At 40.0% G+C, this 23,513-nt stretch overlaps 1 long non-coding RNA gene across 2 annotated transcripts in view; it reads right to left on the reverse strand.

Annotated features, from left to right (window-relative positions):
- LOC121075317 overlaps positions 1-21,191 on the reverse strand; it is a 54,649-nt gene extending 33,458 nt beyond the window's left edge. The window contains exons 1-2 of one of the 2 annotated variants that reach the window (XR_005822898.1): positions 21,058-21,191; positions 8,297-8,353 (exon numbers count right to left, since the gene is read on the reverse strand). This is a non-coding gene — a long non-coding RNA (uncharacterized LOC121075317). The remainder of the gene's footprint in view (positions 1-8,296; positions 8,354-21,057) is intronic. The other variant, XR_005822899.1, reaches the window with a different exon arrangement.
- Positions 21,192-23,513: the final 2,322 nt, after the last annotated feature.

Consider the following 23,513-nt stretch of genomic DNA (forward strand, 5'->3'; position numbering starts at 1 on the left):
TCTTGTTAAAGTCCCCCCAGGAGCAAGGGGGTTACAGACCCATATCACAAACTCTTGTCAGTACAGTTCTAAAGACTTACCAGCCCTAATTCCAAAGCACTATCCATAATGCAAAAATATAGATACTCCTTAAATTACGCTTTTCTTAAAAAGTAAAAACTTAGGTCAGAAATAGCTTCCATTTGGTTCTTAGGTTGGTGATGTTTGTTGTCCTGTTCTATTTGAAAGGGAGTATGTGATATTACAACTGCCTCCTGCAGACATTTTTGATTCACAAATCTCCAGACAGGGAACAAGTTCATTGTTCCAGCAACAGAAGAAGCCAGTGTGGAAGGCACTGTATCGTCCAGAGGAAGGCAGTGCACAAGCAGCTTTGGACTGCTCACCGAAGCAATGATTTTCAACATGTACAAAACCCCATCTGTTTTCTGATAAAAGGATGTCTGTCTGTTTGGCAAATAATGTTAAATCTAAAGACTTAGAGCTAAAAGGGTGAATAAGAGAATAATAAAGCCAGTGTTTCTTAAGTAGTCCCATATACTGTTACTTGTCACCTAAGACTGGAACCTTCTGACTTGTCTATAGATCCAAGATTTCATCAAGCATATCCAAAGGCTGACGTATTACCTTTTCTATACTTTGCTGCAGAAAACCTATTTTATTAAAGTTTCAAGACAACATATCACACATTTTTTTTAACCAGCTGAGAATTACTTTTTTTTTTTTTTTTTTTTAACAGGAATAGCAGTTGCAATAAATTACACCCCCAGCTCTAAAACTCAGTTAAGAGCACACCATAAATGAGATGTGACAAGAGAAAATATACTGTATTAAAAATATAAAGGAAAAGAACTATTAATTGACTTAGCTTCAACTTCACCCTTCCAGTTTCATTAAATGTTGAAAGCAGCATGTCACTCTTGTGTAAATGGAAAGTAGGCTGCAGTCATTACATTGCCTACGGTATAGACTTCATGGGACTGGAACAGGCTGCTACATTCCAAAGCTAAATCACAGTTTTGCTGTCACCTAGCAATGACTGTTTGTAATAACCTCCTCCAAGAAGAATGCATCTATCTACAAGCATACAGTATCTACTGTTTCTGTTTGTGCATCAGTCTATATTGGGAAGGATGGATGCTGTGGCTAATAGCTTTTCTCCATGGAAATACCTTTTGAAGCATTTATTTTTGAAAACAATGTGGTCATATTTTCAATACCATTCAGACAAGGTCACGTCAAGGGCTACACACCAGTCAGCTCCTCTGTAAAATGATGCTTAGCTGAACACTCACAAAGTTTCCAAGCCTTGTATTTAGCTGCAGTATATATCAGATCAGTCTCCTAACCACTCTCCCACAAAAAACAACAAACATGCTCAATATTATTTTTTCTAAAGAAAGCAGCAACTCTGATTTCTACCCCGATCCTATCACAGTGCAAACGCCTTAAAGCTAAAGTGATGGGTTGCCTAGTGACAGCACTAAGCCTGCTCTCATCATCCTGCTCCTGATTTTTGTGGTGATATTTTGGCTCCTAAGGATGCTTTGTAGTAAGAAAACAGTGGTAATATGGTTTCTTTCCTTATCTCAGAACTTAATTAAGGTTTTTACTGGTGCGAATGTTACTTTTTTTCCAAAATGTCTAACTATTTTGTCAGCTCTCTTAGGACATTTGGAACAAAACATAGCAATGGGCTTGTCAAAAGAACCACGAGTTTTAAACAAACGGCACCTGGAGATATTATTGATCTTAAATCTACACAAATGACACTGCTTGCAAAGAAACTATTGCTGGGTGTGGATTCTGAGTTCACACAACAAGAATAATAACATGCAATCACTGATGGTGACTTTTGGAAAGTCTGTATGAACAACTGTCAAAAAAGTATTCCTGTTCATCATTTACTAGTAAAATAGAAAAGTGTTAAAGAAGGAATTATCACAACTTACAGTGTCCAGAATCAAACAAACAAGAAGATCAACTAATAGAACAAAAAATTGATTAGAGGAGGAAGGACTACACACTGGTGAGCACTTCAGGTTAAGCCATTTGCTTCCAAGGAGAGTTAAACTCAATTATAATTTTTTAAAAATGTATTTATTGATACTGCTACAGTAACAACAGCCTTACAATGATAAGGCCCAGAAACTGCACATTGACATAGACAAGGATTTATCTAAAATCTAGTCTGAAAGCAAAGACAACTGATTTTTGTCTTTAAGAAAGTGGAATAGTATTCTTGGGTTAAGAAACTGCAAATTCATGTCCCATCCTGTCCCAGCCAGAATGCAGTGCCATCTAAAACTTACCAGGATCCTACTGAAAAAACATCACTGAAATGAGAAGTGGACTTAATTCCTCTTTCTGGTGGATTGAATAGAAAATTTAAACCAATAAATATTTTCCTGCTATTAATATTGAAATGCAAAACATGGACAAAAATCTTGGTGCTCTCATCTCCCATGACCAGCACAATGAGAATCAATGGGACTGAGGCAGAGACAGATAAATTACAGATCTGCAAACAAGCAGCAAGTAGACTTTAGCAGTGTCTTTGTGCTTTAGCAAAATTTTAGGACATCCATACTTTCACATCCTTTAGTGACCGTTCATGTAAAATGCAGCCTCATTTCAGAAGGCAGGAAGATTTTTTTTCCCCCAGAAAGTTAGAAGCTGCCAATGTGCATCTTTTTCATCAACTGGGAATTTTAAGCCCCTGTAACTAACAGCAGGTGTTTGAATACGTGCATAGACAGGGCCTGAGAGCTAGACAGGGTGTCTGAGAAGAGATACACTTACATGCCTCTCTCCTGTGCAATGGGCCAAAAGTAAAGTTTGGTCCACATTACTTTGTGCTACCCTGTCCAGTCCTGGGTGGCTGCCGTGCTCCTGACCCAAGATTAAGGGCAGGGATAAAAAGCTGACAGCATGCCCCTTTACAAGCTGCTGTCAGATAGTATCATTTAAAAGGCATTCCAAACCAAAAAGCCCCAAAGATCCAGCCCAGTCTGACTTTGCAGTGGAAGTAATAAAAGTACTCTTTGATGGGAAGTGGAATGGGACTACCCACTAGTCCGACGTGGGAACCAACTAGTTTCTATGGAAATGACTGGTCATCCATGCCCCTAAACCTGAGCTACAGACACTGAAGTCACAGACTCCACAGCTCTCAATACACTTCTCAGGCTTCCTCTCCTGAATTCTTGAGAAATGTGGCATGTTTTCCTTTGGTATCCACATGTGGCTGGTAGGCACACTGCTATGGATCATCACATCTAGCTTTAAGGCAGGCAAGCATCACCCAGGTTGCAACCTGCAGTCCAAAGGAATTAATTGGCACTGTTCCCTCTATTTTCATAACACAAGCAGCTCTCTCTAACAAGTCAGTTCTAAACAGAACAAGCTGTTTTGACAATTATCATTTTGAACAAATATTTCCAGCCACGCGCAAAACACCGTGGCAAAAAAAGGCGAAAACTTTCAATAAACAGAAAATAGATGATTGTTCCGAAATGACAGCTTTCATGCTGTTTATCCCAAAGGATCCTTACAGCTTATGTAGTATGAAATAAATTTGCCACTGGTTAAAAATGTAAATTCTTTAAATACACAAAACCCTAATGAAAAGGCTTCTAACATTTCCCTTTCCCTGATTCCCACTCTTCTCTTTTTATCTTCCTAGAAGACGACGTTGATTATAATTATAGTGGAGACTAAAACGTATGCTTGGTTTTGTGTTAAAAAAAATATTCAGAAAGTAAAATGGGCTCTTAGTGTATGCGTGTGTGGTTGGGCATGTATGTGTACTTCTACATACACGTATGTGATATTTGCTTGCTGGCTTTTAAAGAATTTCCTTTTAATACACCAAGTACATTTGATATTCAAATGCACATAATTTGTAGAAAGCACACAAAAAAGAGGCTGACTATGGAAATGAGAGAGAAATGCTGCTTTGAGATTCCATCACTTCTTTAATGCTTTCAAGATGCGCAGTAATGCAAAACACAGGGCCTGACTCTACCCTCCTGATAAAGCGATGAGGACCGCAGGATCAGTGCCACAGCCTGTCACTTTCTGCTCCTGGTTAGCAGGAGCTTGTGATTGTCACTGCAGGGTCAGCTGCTGTCAGGTCAGAGTACGCTACAACTAATGCTCAGCCTGCACTGCCCTTGAGGCACAGTATGCAAGCTCTGCTCTGAAGGAATGCATTGTACCGCAAAGATGGGACTTGCAATGGCAGCGAGTGTTTGCTAGCTAAGCAGGCTGATTTCAGACACTTTTTTTTTTTAAAGTAGAATTTCCAATTTTGTGTATTGCTCATGGAAGTAAGGAACTAATAGTGCTGATGTAGACAGCAGTTTACCTGGGTGGGAGCTAGGTGAAAGGTGGCTGTTTGGACCCCTTAAAAATCCAGACACAAACAACTCCCCACTTTAATTCACAGAGCATCTCCTCCTGCACAAAGTGAACACACAGCTCACAGGTACCAGCTTACATACTGGCTGCCTGACTCCCTTGATACAAAGACAAGTGTGCAACACAAGCAGCAAGCCCAACAGGGCTTTCTCAGGAGCAGTAGCATGTGCAAGGTACTGGACTTACCACACACACCCCACTAAGTCATTATTCATAGATAAGTCCAGCAGAGCCAAAATGCAGCCACCTACACTGCATTTAGGAAGAATTCCAGCACAATCAGCCTCATTTACATATCAGATAAGTCTGTGATCCTGCCTGCTGTGGTAAAGCCTATGTTCTAGTTATACGATGGACTTGATAGGTATCATATCATACCTGCATCTACTCCAACACAAATATCTTTACATGTTCAGCTACAAGATTTCCACTGTATAGGCCTTTGGATTGGAAAGGAAAGCTGATGATCTGGGCCCTGGTCCCAACACTCCCATTCACTTGCTATACTGCTGTACAAATACTGTTTCACATCTCATGCTTTCTTGAGTAAACAAAAACATCCTTCTTGCATTCCTAGCTTTCCTTCTCACGATTGCTCAGGTCACATTCTCTTGGAATGAATCTCAAAGTAACTAAAATGCCTAGTAGTCTTTTGATTTCCCGTTTCAGTTCACAGTGACTGAAATAATGGTGACTTCTGTGCTTCTGTCTAGTGAAATACTGTTTGGCAGAGTAGTGCTTTGGGTATGCTTCCTGACATAGGTGCCACACTGTGGTCTGAAGACTTTGGGGCATTGGACTCTGAGATTAAGCACTCCAAGCAGTGTGTGAACTGTGTGCAAACTACTGAAGTAGTTTCTGGAAAAAAAAAAAAAAAAACAACTCTCCAATGGCATTTCTGTAAGAAAATAGATTAAATTCTGTAAGTACAGATTTTTTTTAATAGCTTGGCTCTTCCCTGCTTGGCTACATATTTTCAGGAACCTTATAGTAATTTGAGGTCTTTAGTCCTTTATTCCTGTATCAAATCTGTTTGAACTTTACTGAGTACAAAGACTACTGTAGGCATGAAGAGAACAAGTACCAAATGCTAAGAAAATTTGTGTCTTGAGGAACCTGAAACGAAAGTAATTTTTCCAGCATTTTTAGATAAACCCCTGGCTGGGGAGCTTTGTAGGATACAATTTTTCAGGCTTGACTCCTGCCTCAGCTGGGAGCCATTGGTGCATTGTTTCTCATGCTTTCTCCTCTTCCCAGGTCTTATTGTTTCTGTGACAGAATAAAAGAACCAGAAATCTATTTTTATAGTAGGTCGTTCTAGTTAATATCTCCTTAGATGACAGACAATGTGGGTGAACCTTCTCTTTTCATTCTAAACCAGGCTGTATTATGCAAATAGTTTGTAATTCAGTTGGGCAGAGACCAACAACCTTCTACTCAGCATTCATCAGCATGCTACTGCCAAATGCACACAAGATACTTAAGAGGTTTTAAAGTTGCCTGACTTATCTCTCCGTTTTCTAGTGTGGATTCAAAGAAAAGATAGAGGGAACTTTGCAGCCTGGTGTTGCTTGGAAGTCTCTGTACAATAGATTTGTCCAAGTTATTTTTGTTAAAAATGTCTATAAATAGCTTGCATAACAACTTGTGTGTTATGGAATCATTGGGAATATTGCCTCATTAGAAAAAATAAGAAAGCTCTGAAAAAGGAGCTCAGGATTTTACACAGTAACAAAGAACAGTAATTGAAGGGCTATGGACCTGTTCATGTGCTTAAAATTAGGAATATACTCAAGTGTTTTGCTCAGCTGGAAACACTCTGAAATAATGTCAGTCCTCACTTCCCCAGTAAAAGAACAGCCACAAAATATTTCATCTCAGTGTGTGTTAGACCAGAACTTTGTTGCTGTCAAATAATTTATGCACTTTCTCACAACAGGCTTGTTTATTCAGCTGTGTTTGGTTTTCCTTCCTTTCCATACACAAGATCTGGAAACAATTTCTCAGTGGTTGTACAGACATAAAAAGACAAGGCAGTTGTATACTACAGACTGAACTACAACAGCCTTGAAGCAAGAAATGAATCAAATTATGGCTTACAGGTTTCGTCCACTTCCATGCCTAACATTTAGTGATACATACAGGACGGTGTATAGCTCTGTAGGGATGGCTGCTCCTGCTTAGCCATCAGATAAAAGACAACTAAACCCCACTATGAACAGGTTTCTGAAGGGCCAGGAGATAACAGGGGGGAGTATCCCTCTTGTAAAAGTTACATACAGATTCTTTGCAACTGATGCAAGCCTGAGTGAATGGCAGCTGCATTGGAACTTGTTTTCATGTTCAGGTCAAACTTTCAGGAATGCTGGAGTGCTCTATGTTTCATCTGGAACACAATGCCTGGGGACAACACACCAGAGCTGTGCACAACCAGAGCATACCCTGCAGAAGAATCATTGCCCTCCCGTGCCAGGAAATGGGACAGAGTGGTTGCTTAGTTTCAACCTCAACAATGCAATATTTTATAATACCTTAAGCAACACATACAAATGTCATTTATGTATATACAAAATGTTACTTTCAAAACAGCAGGTTTTTTTCCTCAAAAACAATTTTTTGTTAAACCCTGTATAAGTGCTGCCCAAGGATGCCGTAGAAGTCAGCAGTTTCCTTCAGCCAGACAATCAAGCTGCTTCCAGCCACTTGAGAAGTGAACATCTGTTACTTAGCAACTGGGGAGGCAATTTGGGAGCATGTACCACACTTGCCACTCTTCTAGCAAGACTGTCACAGACCCAGCTACTCCATGCAAGTAATTCTTTCCACAAAGGCAGAAAGCTAATGTGAGAAGATTATACATTTCCAGAAATAAACTTTACTTCAGCTGTTCTTCAAACTGTAGTTAGAAAATGTTTAGCATATAATTTCCTCCACAAACATTGGACACTTAATTCAACAACCAGTCAGTCAAGCTCTGTTTCTAGGTCAGAGACACAGCTTGTGCAAAACATTTAAGCACAAGTAAATTTATTTCTTGGTTAAGAGTAAACCTGCTTGCTCTTACAGCAAGCCCACTGAAGTTTTTGTTCTGTTGGAGAAGCTGCTAACAGTCTCAGAAGCTTTAAGTAACTCAAACGCAGATTATGCAAGATCTTCATGTTAGAGACTGATCAGTTTAGTTTAAGGGTTGGCTAACTACATCATTCCCACCAGATAAAGCAGGTTGTGATTATCTTGTGTTAATTGCTATGTTTACATTTGGTGCTCAGTTGATAGTTTCCATAAGCCTTGCTGTTACGTATTTCAAATTGTATCTCACTCCTCAACTCATCATTCCTAGCAGTGACTTGAGTAGCAACTGAAGATCCTATCAACAAAATCATGACCTTGACTAACTGATTTGGTTGTCTTGCAAAAAGAGCATGTCATATTTACTTTGCTTTCTGCAATTTTGACTATTTTTCCATGGAAAGAGACACTAAGTCATTCAGATGGTCTTCTGATTATCACATCAGCTGTAACTTTTTTCTTATGCTCTCTTTTATTCTGGTTTTCATGACAATCGTTGTGCCAAAAGCAAAATATTAGCATTTTTAGAAGACATTTTTGAAGCTTTCCTAGAATTCAGGTAAAGAGAATATTTATATACAGAGAGAAGAGATTTAAAGTAGTTGAACGCATTACAAAGTTATATTTTAAAATAACTTCATCTGGTAACAAAATGTTTTGTCATCAGTAAATACCTAGGAGCTCCAGAATTCCTCGTACTAACAGCTGCCTCCTGCATGCATGTTCAGATTTACTTTTGACTTGATATGCAGGACAATTCACAAATTTTATTTTCCAAGTAGGACAGCCAGGTTTAAATACTCACTCTCTTCTTTTCCCCCTGTATCGTCTACTTGTATAGAAAGGTATATCTGCTCACTTTCTGTGGAGAGATGTATAATGAAATAAGCAATGAAAGTAGGAAAAAAAGCACAAAGCATCTGTTCAACTATTTAATGAGCAGACATTTAGTAATACATCTTAATTCCACACAAGACTAATATGAGCAGACAAGTATACTAAATATTTATGTACAGCCTTGAGATGTGTGCATTATAACAGTATATCAAATCAGGATGACAACCAATTACATAGAAGAAACAGTGGCTACATAGGTTATTGTCTCGTAAAAAGAAGAACTGGGGAAACGTGGAGCCAAACCCAGTGGCTAATATGTTCTCACTATTCTATTTTTGTTGCTATGAAACTATTCTAAAACTCAAGTTAGGTAATCCTTGGGCTCTTTAGTTTGAAATGAGCAAGTAATAATCAATGCAAAATGATTTGCTGTTTAAATGATGTGTGTAGGTGACCATATTTACCACTGGCACTTGAAGACTAACACTGCTACACACCTTCCAATCAGTCTTCCAGTACTTGTGGTCACTCTGTCTGGTATAAATACCTGTCTTCAGATGTGTTTCCTGTCATAGGCTCTGAGCTCCAGCCGGGAAGTATGTTCCTAGTTTGTACTTAATCTAAATAGATGTCGGGCCCAGAAGCTTAAAGTATTTCTGAAGCTTAAAGTATTTCTGAAGCTTCCTCGGAAGTCTGTCATAGGAGACTGTCACTCAGAACAATCTGTTTGCAATTCTACTTTCACTTGTGAATTCAATATTTGTACTTGATAGATCGGGGCAGGGGAGATGGATAAAAGAGGTGTCTGTGGTCTACCCTAAGTTTGGACGTACAAATTCATCTACCCCACTGCAGGGGAGTGCTTTTATGCTCCACATTTGCAGTCCAGGCTCAGTTATCCAACTGCATACTCCAGATGATTGCATGTCCTTCCAGCTCTCCCTTAACAAAGACTTCCGCAGTTGAGAAAGGAGCATGATTTAACTGATATCTTACAGACCAAGATGGATTACGAGTACTATAGGCTATGCATAAAGTAGTAAAAAATATTGATAAAGAGGTAAATATTCTTTTAAAAAGGCTTGCTTTGTTACTTCAGTCTTTGGAAAGGAATCGCTGGAATTTTAGAAAAGCAACCTTCCCAACTACACAGCTAGTGGTAACAACTAAGGTGAAATGAGAGGAAATAAAGGATTAGAAAATTATTTCCTTAGTTTTCTCTGCTGTCACCTTGAATCTTCTTGCATAAATCCTTAAAGCTTGTCTAGCATGTAAATGATTTGGGTAGATGATAGCTCACAATCAGCAATGCTTTGAGTCTTCTAAACACATTATTAACAGTTAATGATTTCTAATTATGTTTTCTGTAGCAATTAAGTTATTGACTCCTTCTCAAGTATTAAATCAGGACTTTTGCTTCTCCATACAACTGACACACATTGGCATATTGGTAGGTAGCAGCAGCAGCATTTATACATAGAGAATAGCACCTGTAACTGCTTTGATGTACTGATCATAGAATGGCTTGGGTTGGAAAGCACCTCAAAGATCACCTAGTTCCAACCCTCTGCCATAGGCAGGGATGCCACCCACTAGCTCAGGTTGCCCAGGGCCTCATGTAACCTGGTCTTGAACACCTCCAGGGATGGGGCATCCACAGCTCCTCTGGGCAAGCCGTTCCAGTGCCTCACCACCCTCTGAGTGAAGAATTTCCTCCTAACCTCTAATCTAAATCTCCCCTCTTTTAGTTTAAAACAATTCCCCCTCATCCTGTCAATGTCTGTTTGAGAAAACTGTTGCTCTCCATCTTTTTTATACATCCTCTTCGAGTACTGAAAGGCTGCAATGAGGTCCCCCCGGAGCCTTCTCTTCTCCAGGCTGAACAGCCCCAGCTCTCTCAGCCTTTCTACCTAGGAGAGGTGCTCCAGCCCCTCGATCATCTTTGTGACCCTCCTCTGGACCTGCTCTAACAGCCCCACATCCTTCTTGCGCTGGGGGCCCCAGACCTGGATGAAGTACTCCAAGTGGGGCCTCACAAAGGTAGAGCAGAGGGGGACAATCACCTCCCTCCACCTGCTGCCCACTCCTCTTTTAATGCAGCCCAGGGTACAGTTGGCCTGCTGGGTTGCAAGCACACACTGCTGTGTCATGTCAAGCTTTTTGTCCACCAGAACCCCCAAGTCCTTCTCTGCAGGGCTGCTGTCATTGAGTTCTTCTCCTAGTCTGTCCTCATGTCCAGGATTGCCCTGGCCCAGGTGCAGCACCTTGCACTCGGCCTTGTTGAACCTCATTAGGTTCATGTGGGCCCACTTCTGATGAAATGAAAATATTTATTGCTCGAAAGTAATCAGCATTAGATTTCTGTAAGGCCTGCCACAAATCAAGTAATTTAATCTAAAGTCCACTGCAATTTGAAATCTGATTGATTTGGGAAAAAAAAATTCAATACTTCAAACAGCAAAGAAATCTTATTTGAAAAGGACTTTAAAGAGCTATAAATGCTCTCTTCTATAATTAAATTGTGATATGTTGCCACAACCACACTACTTTACATTCTAAAATTATAACAGACTAATTAACTGTTGGAATAGCTCAGCAAGGGAAGTAATAAACATTATCATTTGGGACCTTTAAATCAGCATCACCATCTTTCAAAGTCATACATTGCAAGTTAATAGACTTACTTCAGCAACCACTGTGTGAAGTATCTAGTTTGTGGTAGGTAAAGACCAAACAATGACTGTAACAGTCTTTTTATGGGAAGCAGTTGGAAGACGTTCTATAAGAAGGAAAGAAACCCCTCATGTGTTTCCATTGAAGACCGCATAGGTAATGTCTTGCATGGCAAAGCAGTCCTGACACTACCCCAGGCTGTTTTCTGCTGTAAGTTAAGCACCTGTGTGAATGAGGTCTTAGGGAACTGATGGCACTGTAGACCAACATCCTGTCAGAGACTAAATGAAACTCTAAATTACTTGGGTCATTATACAAGTGAGCTTTCATTAAACAAGTATCCTTTCACCTAAGCAAAATTTCTGTCTTGTATGTCATCTTACATAGGAGACTGACCAAGTATCTTTTTATATCACTTCATTTTCAGCAGTTGCCTCTTGTGTCAAGATAGAGGCATCAGAACAGGTCAATGTGATGAGCTTAGATGCTCAATTCTCATCTCAGGAAGACCGAGTACCCTGAAGGAACCACTGCCTTCAGCAACAGAATTAAGGCTCACACATTGATATAAATCCTGGGTTTCAGACATTAAAACAGAAGCAAGCTAAGGATCTAGATTTGACCACTATGCACGGTAAATAAAGTTTCTTCTAGGTTTTTACTAAAATAGTTTTAGAAAAACTGACAATCTGCTCCCTTATATTGAGAGGAGCTTTAATATGAAGTGCTAAAATGCAATACAAGCAGTACAACACAAATTGCTTTACCAAAAACAATATTTGTGCTCTGGAAAGAGCACAGTGTGTTATTGTGGACTGCCAGCCTCTCAGCGATAAGAGCAGCATGAGCTCTTTATCCAAACCACAAATAACTAGAAACATAACAATAATAAAAAGGCTAAATGCTTATCTCTGAACTGATATTACCCATTCAGACCTACATTTGCATGGATTTTAGTTTAGACTTCATGCTGCATAACCTCATATTTAGTGTGCTGTAGCTCAGCACATTTCCCATTGCATCATATCAGAGTGACATCTCCAGATAATAAGAAACCAGCTGAAACCTTCCCCCTATGTTAAAGCTTCTAGTAATATTCAGAAAGATTGTAGAAAGGCCGTGTATTATTCTAGATTCCTGGTCTAAGTAGTGGAATTCTGCAAACCTAGCTCTCCATGGAAAGTTTTTGTATTTTGTCTTAGTCTATGGCTGTGACTGGACTCCACACCGCAGTCCACGTGAACCTCCACTAAAGTGCACACAAGCAACTACTAACCTTTTAATTACACCACGCTGAGGCCAGAGCTTATAGCTTCACCTCTGTTCAGGAGAGCCCTCACTTGCAAACATTTCACAGTGCACTACAGGCACAAAATTAAGCTTAGTCTAGAAGCATGATCTCACCACTTGGCTTTAGGAATACTGCTAGATTAAGCAGGATGATTTTTATGAAATCTCTTAAGATTTTAATGAAGTCACAGGAATATATTCCAGAAACTTCTCACAGGAGGCATTTGATTTTTAAGGAAATTCATTCATTAGGATTTATGAGAGTTATGAAAAAAAATATATATATACACACATGAGGATAGGCATTGCTAACATAGTGTGAAAATACTTTGCTTAAAGCAGAAAGTAGCCTCTGTTTAATAGGAACAACCTTGGTTTCTACCAGGCTGCATTTGGAATTGCAGCTCAGGATGTTTATACATACTAAGAACCAGTTTAGATGGAGATGAGGTGGCCCAGGATTATCACAGGCCCAAGACTCAGGTGTGACTGTAAAGATGAAAAAATAAGAGCAGCTAAATAAAAACAAAATCTTTTCTAGTACCAGCCACACCCCAGAATTCACAACTGAGCTACCTTTCTTAAAAGAAGATCAGTGATGATCCCTGCCCAGTTCCATCAGACCGTTTGAATAGGGCCATCTGGAGTGAACATGACCTGGAGACATCAAGAATAAAATCTTGTGAACTAGCAAATACTGGTCTAAGCAGTAAGTCAAGCTGGACATCAGCATAAACCTGCTTTACTGTTCTGTAAAACCAACATTTGAATTTATACTAGAGATGGGGCGGTTTTCTAACCTAATGGAAGCAGCAAATTGTGTCACATGCAGAGACTAGACCTGAGGAAAGGACAGTATGTTTCTCTTGGATCATTAAGACTTCGGCTGGAGTTACATCCCACAAAGAAGAACCTAGACCCTTAAAGATTTTGTAGGGCAAGAATGAATGACAGTGTAAGTGGTTGTCCCTTTCTCCAAAGGAACTCTTAGTGAGGACTTTCATTGCTTATTCAGTCAAGTAACTTGGTAATGGCATTCGTGACCATTAGTTTGAGCCACCTGTGGTTTGGAGCGCTTGAAGTTAAATTCAAGAAACAATCAGCTAATATAATCAAGCTTCTAATCAGAAAAGTAACCAATGTACATTGAAATAGATCACAACTACCTGTCAGAAATTAGTTTTTATTTACTTCTGTTTTAAATTATGGTGGAGTGAAGAAAATGGAGTGTAAAACGTTTTTAAAATCTTATAGAGGAAGCCACCAAAGCGAGGCAGGATATTCCTAATACATTTATGACTAAATGAGACCAACATTTACTGAACAAAACAGGACACCTCTATGGTGTTGAGATGATTAAAGATCCACTGAAAAAAAAACAAAAAAAAACAACCATGCATTAAGTCTGTATCTTGCATTTTGTATTAATGAAGTTTTAGAAACTGGGAAATTTTAGGAGTATTTTTCTCCCCATTTAAATGAATGAACAAGAGCCATGGGAGGATGGGGGGAGGGGTGTCTTTCTTGACACTTTTTAAAAGGGTTGAGCTATTTGTGTGTCATCAGGGAAGCATTCATTGATTTCACAGAGATGAGCTGTGTAATGGGATTCGGAGCTTTGCAATTGTAGCCACTAGGTTAACTGCGGGTCATTAAAGGCCAAAAGAATCATCCACTGGAACATCTTCAGCAGTATGTGAAGCTAGCTTACACCAGCAGTGCAAATATCACCATGACCTTTTTTTTTTTTTAATCACCTCTTCCAAAAGAGCCCCAAACTGCAGTTTCTAGGATGGTTCCTCTGAGCTTTCTACCAGTATCAAAATTCACAGGGAACAACCACCCAAATAAAGCTGTACCAGTTTGCTACATGCCAAAACCATCTATGGTAGGGCTGAAATTAAAGAATTTGTATGACTCAGTCAACTAATTATGTAGTTAAATTTTGCACAGTGCCTTGACATTCTGTTCTATTGTATGACACATGAAAATTATCCAGCTTGCTATAGTTTATATTTCATTAGTACTTGCTGGATTTTCTAGCTATCTCTATTTGCTATTGAACATGTTTTAGGATAAATTACTAAGTCTATTTACATTTTAAGCAATGGCTGCAGCCCATTCAAGACCTTTTTCATACCAGGAATAAAAGGATGGTGGAAGATGCTACGTCACCCCTGCTAGGGTAAACGAAACAGGAAGAACTAGTCTAATCCATATAAATGTGAGCATAGTCAGTGCTTTATGCAGGTTAGTGAGAATGTAGAGGTTGGTAGAATTGTAACAAAAGAGGTCAAAAGAGATGAAGAGGTCACTCTGCCCCAAGGAGCAGCTGTTCCTGAATCATTTCAAGCAAATTCATCTAAGTAATTCTTGAATTCTTTCAGCAATGGATATTCTCTACTGGTATATTTTAGTGCTTCCCTATCCTCTACAGCATCTTGGAAGGATACTTATCTACCCACGGTATGAGGAACCAATCTCAGTTTATAGCTTTTGCTGATTTGTGACTCAGGTTCTCCATGCAGTACTTTAACCCCATTACTTCTTGTTCTGTCAAGAGATGAGTCCCTTCTCTACCAAGACATTTTAATTATGAAGCTCATTACTGCAGCTTTCTTGCTCCCAGAGCTAAATTATCCTTTGGCAGATTACTGCCCTACAACTTCTTGCTGCTCTTTGAAAACCAGAAAGTTAAGGAGAAAGTTAAATTCTGCAGACACTTAATTGTACTTGAACACTCAGCTTCCATACTCTGCTGAAGTCCTGAAACATATATAGACATGAAGCAGAAAATCAGCCTGAGTTACTGCTTGCCTTGCTTCTTCACCCAAAATAATCCATGCAATAAAGATAAGTTCTAGAAAAAAATCCCAAAGAGTTCTAGATGATGGATACAACATTGATTTGTCATCCCCATTGGTTTAGTGAAAGAAAATGAACCTAAATGTCTTTTGGTGGATATAACACTAGAGTTGTCAATAGCTTCTTTCTGGGACAGCTAACAGTGCAACTTCTATATTATTTTGCCCTCCTTTTGCTGAGAAATCTCGAGTTTTACAGGCTGTACACGGTATTTTATATTGCCTGTGTAAAGATTTGTACTTCCAAAATACTTTTAACTTTGTGAGAGCGACACCCAGTGGTACAATGCTTTCCTGCTTGTAGCAACATATGGCAGATAAATCTGCTTGCGTGCTTCCCAATTTAGTCATATTCCTTTCCATGATCCTGTAAGCAACATAAATATTAAAAAGAAATGCATTAACTGAAGTCTTCAGACTGGAATCCCTGGAGTGGAATATTTATTTTTAACTTAGCTGGATAAATGACCTGTCAGCATTGAGAAAAGCAAAACACTTCACTGTGATGGAATTTGTGGATGCCTAAAAATTCTGAAGAATACAGATCTAGCACCCAGTTATGAAAAGTCACAGCTTGTTGGTTTCCAATAGTGTTTTAGGGCAGGCATCTCACACAATTCTTGAGAGTAAGTGTTCATGAAATAGCTAGATGCTCTGCTGGGAGTTGCACGGGCTCAAAACAGAAATCTTCAGTGGGGCACCTTATTTCAGGCCCCTTATTAAGTACTATTTACTTTGACATATGCCCTCTTCCTGCCTTTGTAAGGCTCAGTCTTGAGTGAATACCTGCCTCCCATTTTCTGACAAATTAGATCACAGGAGAAAATGTCTTTTTTTTTTGTTTTTGAATGAGGACTGATGGAGGTGGGAGTATGGACTGCAGCCAAAAACATATACAAACTCATTCATGTTACCATTGTATTACCCAGAACAAGTTTTTCCAATAATCGTAAATTAAGTCGAGACATCAAATAACACAAAGTCCCTACTGCTTTCCAGTAGTATGATACATCATCATCCCCTGGCACAATGCAGTTGACAGCTAAAACCCAAAAGGCTAGCACCTTGCACAAGTCATGCCACCCACTCAACAGCCCAAAGCCAAAAGAGTTACTCCTTGCTGGGTCCAGTTTCTTTAAGAAATATATTATCAGGTTACTCCAATATGCAGATTTACTGCTTTACTTTCCCCCATTACCATGTTTACCCAAGTTGTTGTGACACACATTAAACAAAAAAAGATAGATCCCTGTCGAAATCTTTTCCTCAAGTCCTGCAACACGGAACCTAACAGGGCCAGTTGGGGACAGGCTTGAAGGAGGGCTCAGCATCAATGAAAAGATGCTGGTGACTGCATGCCATGCTATGACTGATCTGCAGAAGGCAGGGAGCACCATGTTTTGAGCAGGAGAGAAAGCCCACCTAAATTTCTTCTTTACTGATCAAAGAGCTGCAGGGAGACAAGAACAATTCAAAGGGCTCTTTGTCCTTCTCCACACAGGTTGCACTATTTACATCACATTTGATGCTTTCAGAGTTTTAAAAACTTCATATATGAAAAATGAGGCATTGGACTAACATGGAAATATTTTGCCATTCCAATAAGTTATAACCTGTACAACTGCCTGCCACTTACATTTGCTTTATACTGAAGCTTTATTCATCATTTTATTTGTGTAAGTAGAATAAATGAATAGACGCGTCCAATCTCTCAGCCAATTGCAACATTAGATCATAGTTTAAACATTCTTCTCTACAGAAGGATGGCAGAAATGTGTTGTCTAGCCCTTATTTTTTAATAAACATTTTACATTTTTATGGAGAATATAATTCCATCTGAGTCCAGACTCTGGAAACTGGGGGTCCACATAACAGCTTAAGACAACACAAAGGCAGGGTCTGGCTCAGCAGGCCAGACTGGCAGAAGTGATTCATTATTTCATGTTTCATTTTTTTCTGATCTTGGTAACTTATCCCACTGAGAACATATTAAATTACAGGGAAAACTATATCATTCCTAAAGTTATGGGAAGACATTTTCCTCCGGCTTGGCCTCCAATTGTTTGGATAATACTCTTGCAAGACAACTAGAGAAACCAAAATGAGTCCTGAACTTAGAGTAAGAGTCCAGTTTTAAGGTCACGGTAGAAAGTGAGATGAAACAAATCCAATTGCACCTTGGCAGCAGCTGGAAACTCAGTCTACCATACCGGAGGACTGACATCTGCTGATCTGTGTGGTGCCACTAAGGTCACTGAGGATCTAATTCTTAATCTAATTTCTTTTGTAAGGAGGAGAAAAACGTTCATATGTGGTGAGCCCAAGGCAGAACAGGCCTGTGTCGGGCAGGAGGGGAGAAACTGCATGTGTTGAGCAGCAACCTAAGAAAGCACTGGAGTAAAGAGACAGAGCTTGTATCACAGGCATGGTCTTAACAGTTTTGAAAAGCAACAGCAAAACAGGCCAAGATATTTCTCCCTCCCCCCTTGCCCACACCTGAGGAAGGTGTTTAGTTGTTCCTGTATTTTGTATTACATACACTAAACCTAGATATATTAGGGCCTTCTCTCACATGACTACATGAAAATAAATCGCTCTTGCGTTCTCCACATATGCTTGTATGCACACAACCAATCCAATTATTTACAAGTGACAACAAAGCTTATTTTCTGCTTCCATCAGTCTATATTAATGCTGTGCTGTATAAGCAGAAGTGAACAATGTCTGGTAAAACAGGTACAGGATAGCGTCACACAGATCATGCTTTATGCACTCTTTTGCCTCCTGCTTTTCTTCCCTAAGTCAGTTTAATAGTGCTAGAGATCTGAATTTACAACATAAACATAGTTCAACATACGTGAAAAACATTTGCTTTAAAAGACAAAATTGCTGGAGCAATTTTAAACATTTTCAAAAGCTAAAGTTGCTCAGACAGACAAACCTTGTTTTGACATGCGCCCCAAAAATAACCATGGCAGACTCCAAATTTATATCTACATAAAGAAGGTTAATGAACCAGGCAAATTGTGCTGCACAGGAAGCAAATGCCAAATATTGCTCTTAGCTCTTTCTTGTGAGTCAGTGGCTGCTGCAGGAGCAGGGGTACTAAAATAAATAGGGCCACATACTCAGTGCAGTTGGAACACTCCAAAATGCCATGAAGCTGTCAGTCTGCATGTCAGAATCAATGTGCAAGACTGTCAGTAGAAAGGCAGGATGAATTTCGAGCTTTAAATAGTCACCATCTTTTACAGTTGTTTATTAGCAGTAATGGACGGAAGGCAGGCCTCCTTATCACTGGAAATGATGCTCTTTATTCAGAACTACATTGTAATTGCCTTTTCATGTGAAAGTTGCAAGTAATACATATTTGTTTATGTCTGAAAAAAAATCCTAGTCAGAGGAGACAAAACAGTACAGGTTATTTGAATATGCTCAGGCCTCCCACCCAAGATTAAATTTAGAAGCAATAACTTTTTTGGGGGAGGTGGGGGGTGGGTGGGGGAGGGGTGGAACAACACTAAAGAACAGTTTTAACTGGTATTGGATATTGACAGAAATTGAAGATATGCGATGCAGCTACCTCCACCAATCCATAACAGTTTTCTACGAGTCTTCCTATGGTTCTTCTTCCACAGCTCTAACTTAAATTATTCAATTTAAGAATAAAACAACTTTAAGCTGACAGAGGGTAGGTTTAGGTTGCATATAAGGAAAAAATTCTATACTCAGGAAATGGTGAGGCCCTGGCCCAGGCTGCCCCAAGGAGCTGTGGCTGCCCCATCCCTGACAGTGCCCAAGGCCAGGCTGGATAGGGCTGGGTGGGCTTTAGGTCCCTTCCAACCCAAAGCGTTCTATGATTTGGTGATCCTAACTTGAAGGAAATTCAAGTTAAATGAGTGGCCACATCAAAAAAAATATTTCTAGCTGAATTTTAACAGTGCTGGATGCAGGACAAAATAGTTCCCTTCTACCTCAGTTGATACAGTCTAAAACCCTTTTCACCTACTAAGCAGAAAGCTGTGGTGCTGCAATATCTGTGAACATTTCTGTAGGTGCCAACATCCATGAACATCTACACAAATAGAGGCAATCCTGATCCCAGAAATTGCTTTGGGGTAAAATTACATACAAAGGGTAAATTTCCATACGTGCAGGAGGCAATGAATTCCATCTATTTTGCGTTCAATATAAAGATGAGAATTTGAGGCCTACAAATATCTATGATAACTCTACACATACTGATTTTGACTATTTAACAACAAAGGTTTTGGGGAAGTGGAGAAAAAAATCTTATTTAAAGTACCATAAAGCTCATCACTCTCACAGCGTAACTGCAATCTACTTCCACAGACTACTGCCAAGTGTGCGTTACCACAAATACTTACAAACACCTTCTTACTGTGGTTTCAGAAGATAAATTTATTCTGAGAATTACTCAAGAACTCAGGTGGGAGTTGGCTGCATTGTGAGCTAGACCATCTTGGACGGATAGGGCAGAATCTCTGCAAAAGTGATCACGCTGACAATGTTTCCTCATTGCTGCCTTTCCCTGCCTATTTTCTGGTAAATTAATCCCGTGTTTAAAATATGTCTGTTCAATGGAGAGTATGACACACCTTTGTTTTCTTTGTCTCCACTATTTAGTCTTGAGATTACAATTTAATTATGCTCCAAAGAAAATGGCATGAAGTAATTTTTCTGGAGAGGACTACAACTATTTGTTAAGACAGAAATTTGGACATGGGACCTCTTTCAATCACTGAGAAAAATTCAATACTGTGCACATCCACCTTCTCTTTTCCACAGAATATGTTATCAGTTGTTATTTTGCCTTATAATGCACAATTGTCCATTATTAAAAAAAAAGGGGGGGGGGGGAAGGAGCCATCACTGTCACATTGAAATAACCAATACAACAGCGGCAGCTTCAGCCTGAAACTTCGGGGGAGTTTTTAAAAAAATAGTCACGTCTTCTCCATAAAGAATATAGATACAATTTCCACATGCCATTTGGGTTGTAAGGACAGCTCTCTTTACCCCATGTCCCCGGTTTAGTTTCCAAGCTATGGGGACACAGATTTTGCTGGCATATGCTGCCACCTGATGGTACGGAAACCATCTGTCTAGATAGAAAGGCAGAAGTGCACCAAAACAGGGTGAAACTGCAGGCAGGCCTTGCAAACCAATCCTCTGAAGTGCTGCAGTTTTGCTCTGGGACAGTAGATGACATGTCAAGTACATATAAAGAACTAGAAAAAGTCAGCGATAGATTTCACCTCTACTTGCCTTCTGCAAACCATGGGTAGAGAAATATTTTTTTATGTTCATGTACCTCATCTCATATATCGCCTGATGACACTGTATATACACCCACATTTATATATGTGCATATATCATACATTCATCTCATAGGTTCATCGGGTTCAGACTAATTCTAACCAAAAGGTGTCCCCACAGCACCACAGAAATACCATTAGGAGGTATCCTTGTTGAGCACCTAACAGCTAAGAAGGCTGCTTATTATCCATATCTCAACTTCCTATCCCCTCACTGAGGAAATAAACAGAGATCTAAGTAATTAGGACTTCTTAATTAGCAGCAGCAACACAATACATGGAGCAGGTTTACCATTTGAATTGTACGCAGCTGGTATATGCTATACAGGATCCTGTGGGGGGGCAGGTTTGGTGGAAGTAGAAATAACTGAGATAAAATCCACATATTCTGTTAGTCAAAATTCTGCAACAGCTTTGCCAGTTCAGATGATTAGCACACAAAGACCTCCAATATAATCCAGAAATACTAAAAGAAAACCTACAGCCTAAACCAAGAAGTTACAAAGCCAGAAAAGTAATTGAGATGAAACCTTGTCACCCAACCCATGCTTCACAACCCCTACCTGTTGTGTCCTCGAGGAAGATAGAAAAAAACCCCAATCTGTACACTCATGAAATCAGCTCCACAAGGAAGAAAAAAAAAAATATATATATATATATACATATATGTAATGACCAGCATCTACCCTTCGCTATATTTCAGTAACATTTCTATCTTCTTCTTCCCAAAAGAAAATATCTTCCTACCTCCTCTTATATCACCTTCCTCTCCATCCCCATCATGACTATCATGTGCTGTCAATTACCTTCAATTAATTCAAGCTGCTGGTAGCCTCCAACACCATCGCTTTCTCCTCCTTCTACTTTAGAAGCAGAGACTATGGATTGAATGAATTGATTGAATGAATTGAATGAATGATTGAACTATAAATCCTGAACTGGATTGAAGAAGAAGCACAAATGTGTAGAAGGGGAAGGAGAACAGTGATAGCCACACAACCTTTAGGCACAAAAACTTGGAGAGGTGGAGAAGTCTGTGCTAAAAGAACCCACAAAGCTTTCCATTAAGTCTGAGGCAAAAGCTTGTCAAACAAGCAGGGACTTTTAAATATATAATGGGCTGGTTTTCTGGAAAGAATAAAATAAACAAATAAAAGCTGAATTAAATAAAATTTGTAAAACATTGTGCTTTTCTCACCACAGACAACTGGAAGGGTTTGTTTGGGTCCTAAGCCTTTTGCTTGTCTTGATACCCTGTTCTTCTCTTGATTTCTACTTCCTGACCTGATGGTACATTATGTGACTTGCAATTTTTGCCAGTGTTTCAACAGACAACAAAATCAATTTCGTTGGAAAAATGGAAGAAAACCAAACCAAACCAAACCCTACAACTTGATAAAGCCCAAAATAATCCCTGGGTATACTGGCTATATTTCTGTTGAAGTTCATACATTTGTTCTTCTGAGGTAATTTGAGGGGTGAGCTGAGAGCGGGGCTTGCTTAGAAAGACCGACAGTGTTTTGGCAGGTCTAAAACAGAGCTCGACACAGTGTGGTGCTCTGCAGCAGCCTCTGATCCACTCATCATCCCGCTGAGCTTGTTCCTGCTGACAAGCCCCACTGTGTTGATTCAAAGACGGAAGGAATAAACCCATAAACAACCCTGATGTCTCCTGCCACATACAAAAAAAAAAAAAAATGACATAATGCCTTTTCCAAATTCATGAGGCTTGTGAAAGCACAAGTGGTACAATGTCTTGGCTGTGTCCCTTTTAAATGGTTTGTGTTGTCTTAATCATCTCTACCCCTCGCTTGTGCGTGTGGATGTCAGGGCTTCCTGACGGCAGCGCTGATCCGAGCACCACAAAGTTCCGTGTCACTGGTTGCAGCCAAACTTAGGATTGGCCCTGGAGGTGTCTGCCTGTGTAGCTGCAATTTCCTCTTTTGAGCATGGCATGGCTGAATTGCAGACAGTTTGGGGCCCTTTGGGAAGAAGAGAGGAATGAGTCATCTATGTATAGTATGATAACTACATGGGCATTTTCATTTAAATAAAAAGAAATCAGCCAGAGCTCTCAGAGTTTCTTGTAAGGTGTTGTACAATAAGGCTTAGGGAAGGCTGCTGTGCCTCCTAGTGCCGTAGTTAAGTACTGGGAACAGACAGGAGCTGGCTGACTGGGGGTCCTGGTGGATGACAGGTTGACCATGAGCCAGCAGTGTGCCCTCATGGCCAAGAAGGCCAACGGGATCCTGGCATGCATTAAAAGGAGCGTGGCCAGCAGGTCAAGGGGGGTGATCCTCCCCATCTAGTCTGCCCTGGTCAGGCCTCACCTGGAGTAATGTGTCCAGTTCTGGGCTCCCCAGTACAAAAAAGACGGGGATCTCCTGGAAAGAGTCCAGCGGAGGGCCACAAAGATGATACGGGGCCTGGAGCATCTTCCCTATGAGGAAAGGCTGAGAGACCTGGGTCTGTTCAGCCTGGAGAAAAGAAGACAGAGGGGATCTTATCAATGTTTATAAATACCTGAAGTGTGGGAGACAGAGGGATTTGGCCAACCTCTTTTCAGTGGTTTGTGGGGACAGGACAAGGGGCAATGGCCAAAAAATGGAGCACAGGAAGTTCCGCACCAACATGCGAAAGAACTTCTTCACGGTGAGGGTGACGGAGCACTGGAACAGGCTGCCCAGGGAGGCTGTGGAGTCTCCTTCTCTGGAGATATTCAAGGCCCGTCTGGACACGTACCTGGGCAGCCAGCTGTAAGGAATCTGCTTTGGCAGGGGGGTTGGACCCGATGATCTCTCGAGGTCCCTTCCAACCCCTACAATTCTGTGATTCTATGATTCTGTGACTGACTACATTCATTGCAAGCTGATAGAAATAGAAAACACAGCCCAATATATTGTCACCAATCATTTATAGCAAGGAACTCTTGGCTGTCTTTATGCTTCTTTTATTGTTTAACTGGAATGCCACAGTAGCAAGGGTCCTCTCATTTTAAAAACCGTGGGCCCCATCATGT

This window comes from Cygnus olor, chromosome 10, assembly GCF_009769625.2.
Source record: "Cygnus olor isolate bCygOlo1 chromosome 10, bCygOlo1.pri.v2, whole genome shotgun sequence".
In the NCBI taxonomy this organism is placed as follows: Eukaryota; Metazoa; Chordata; class Aves; order Anseriformes; family Anatidae; genus Cygnus; species Cygnus olor.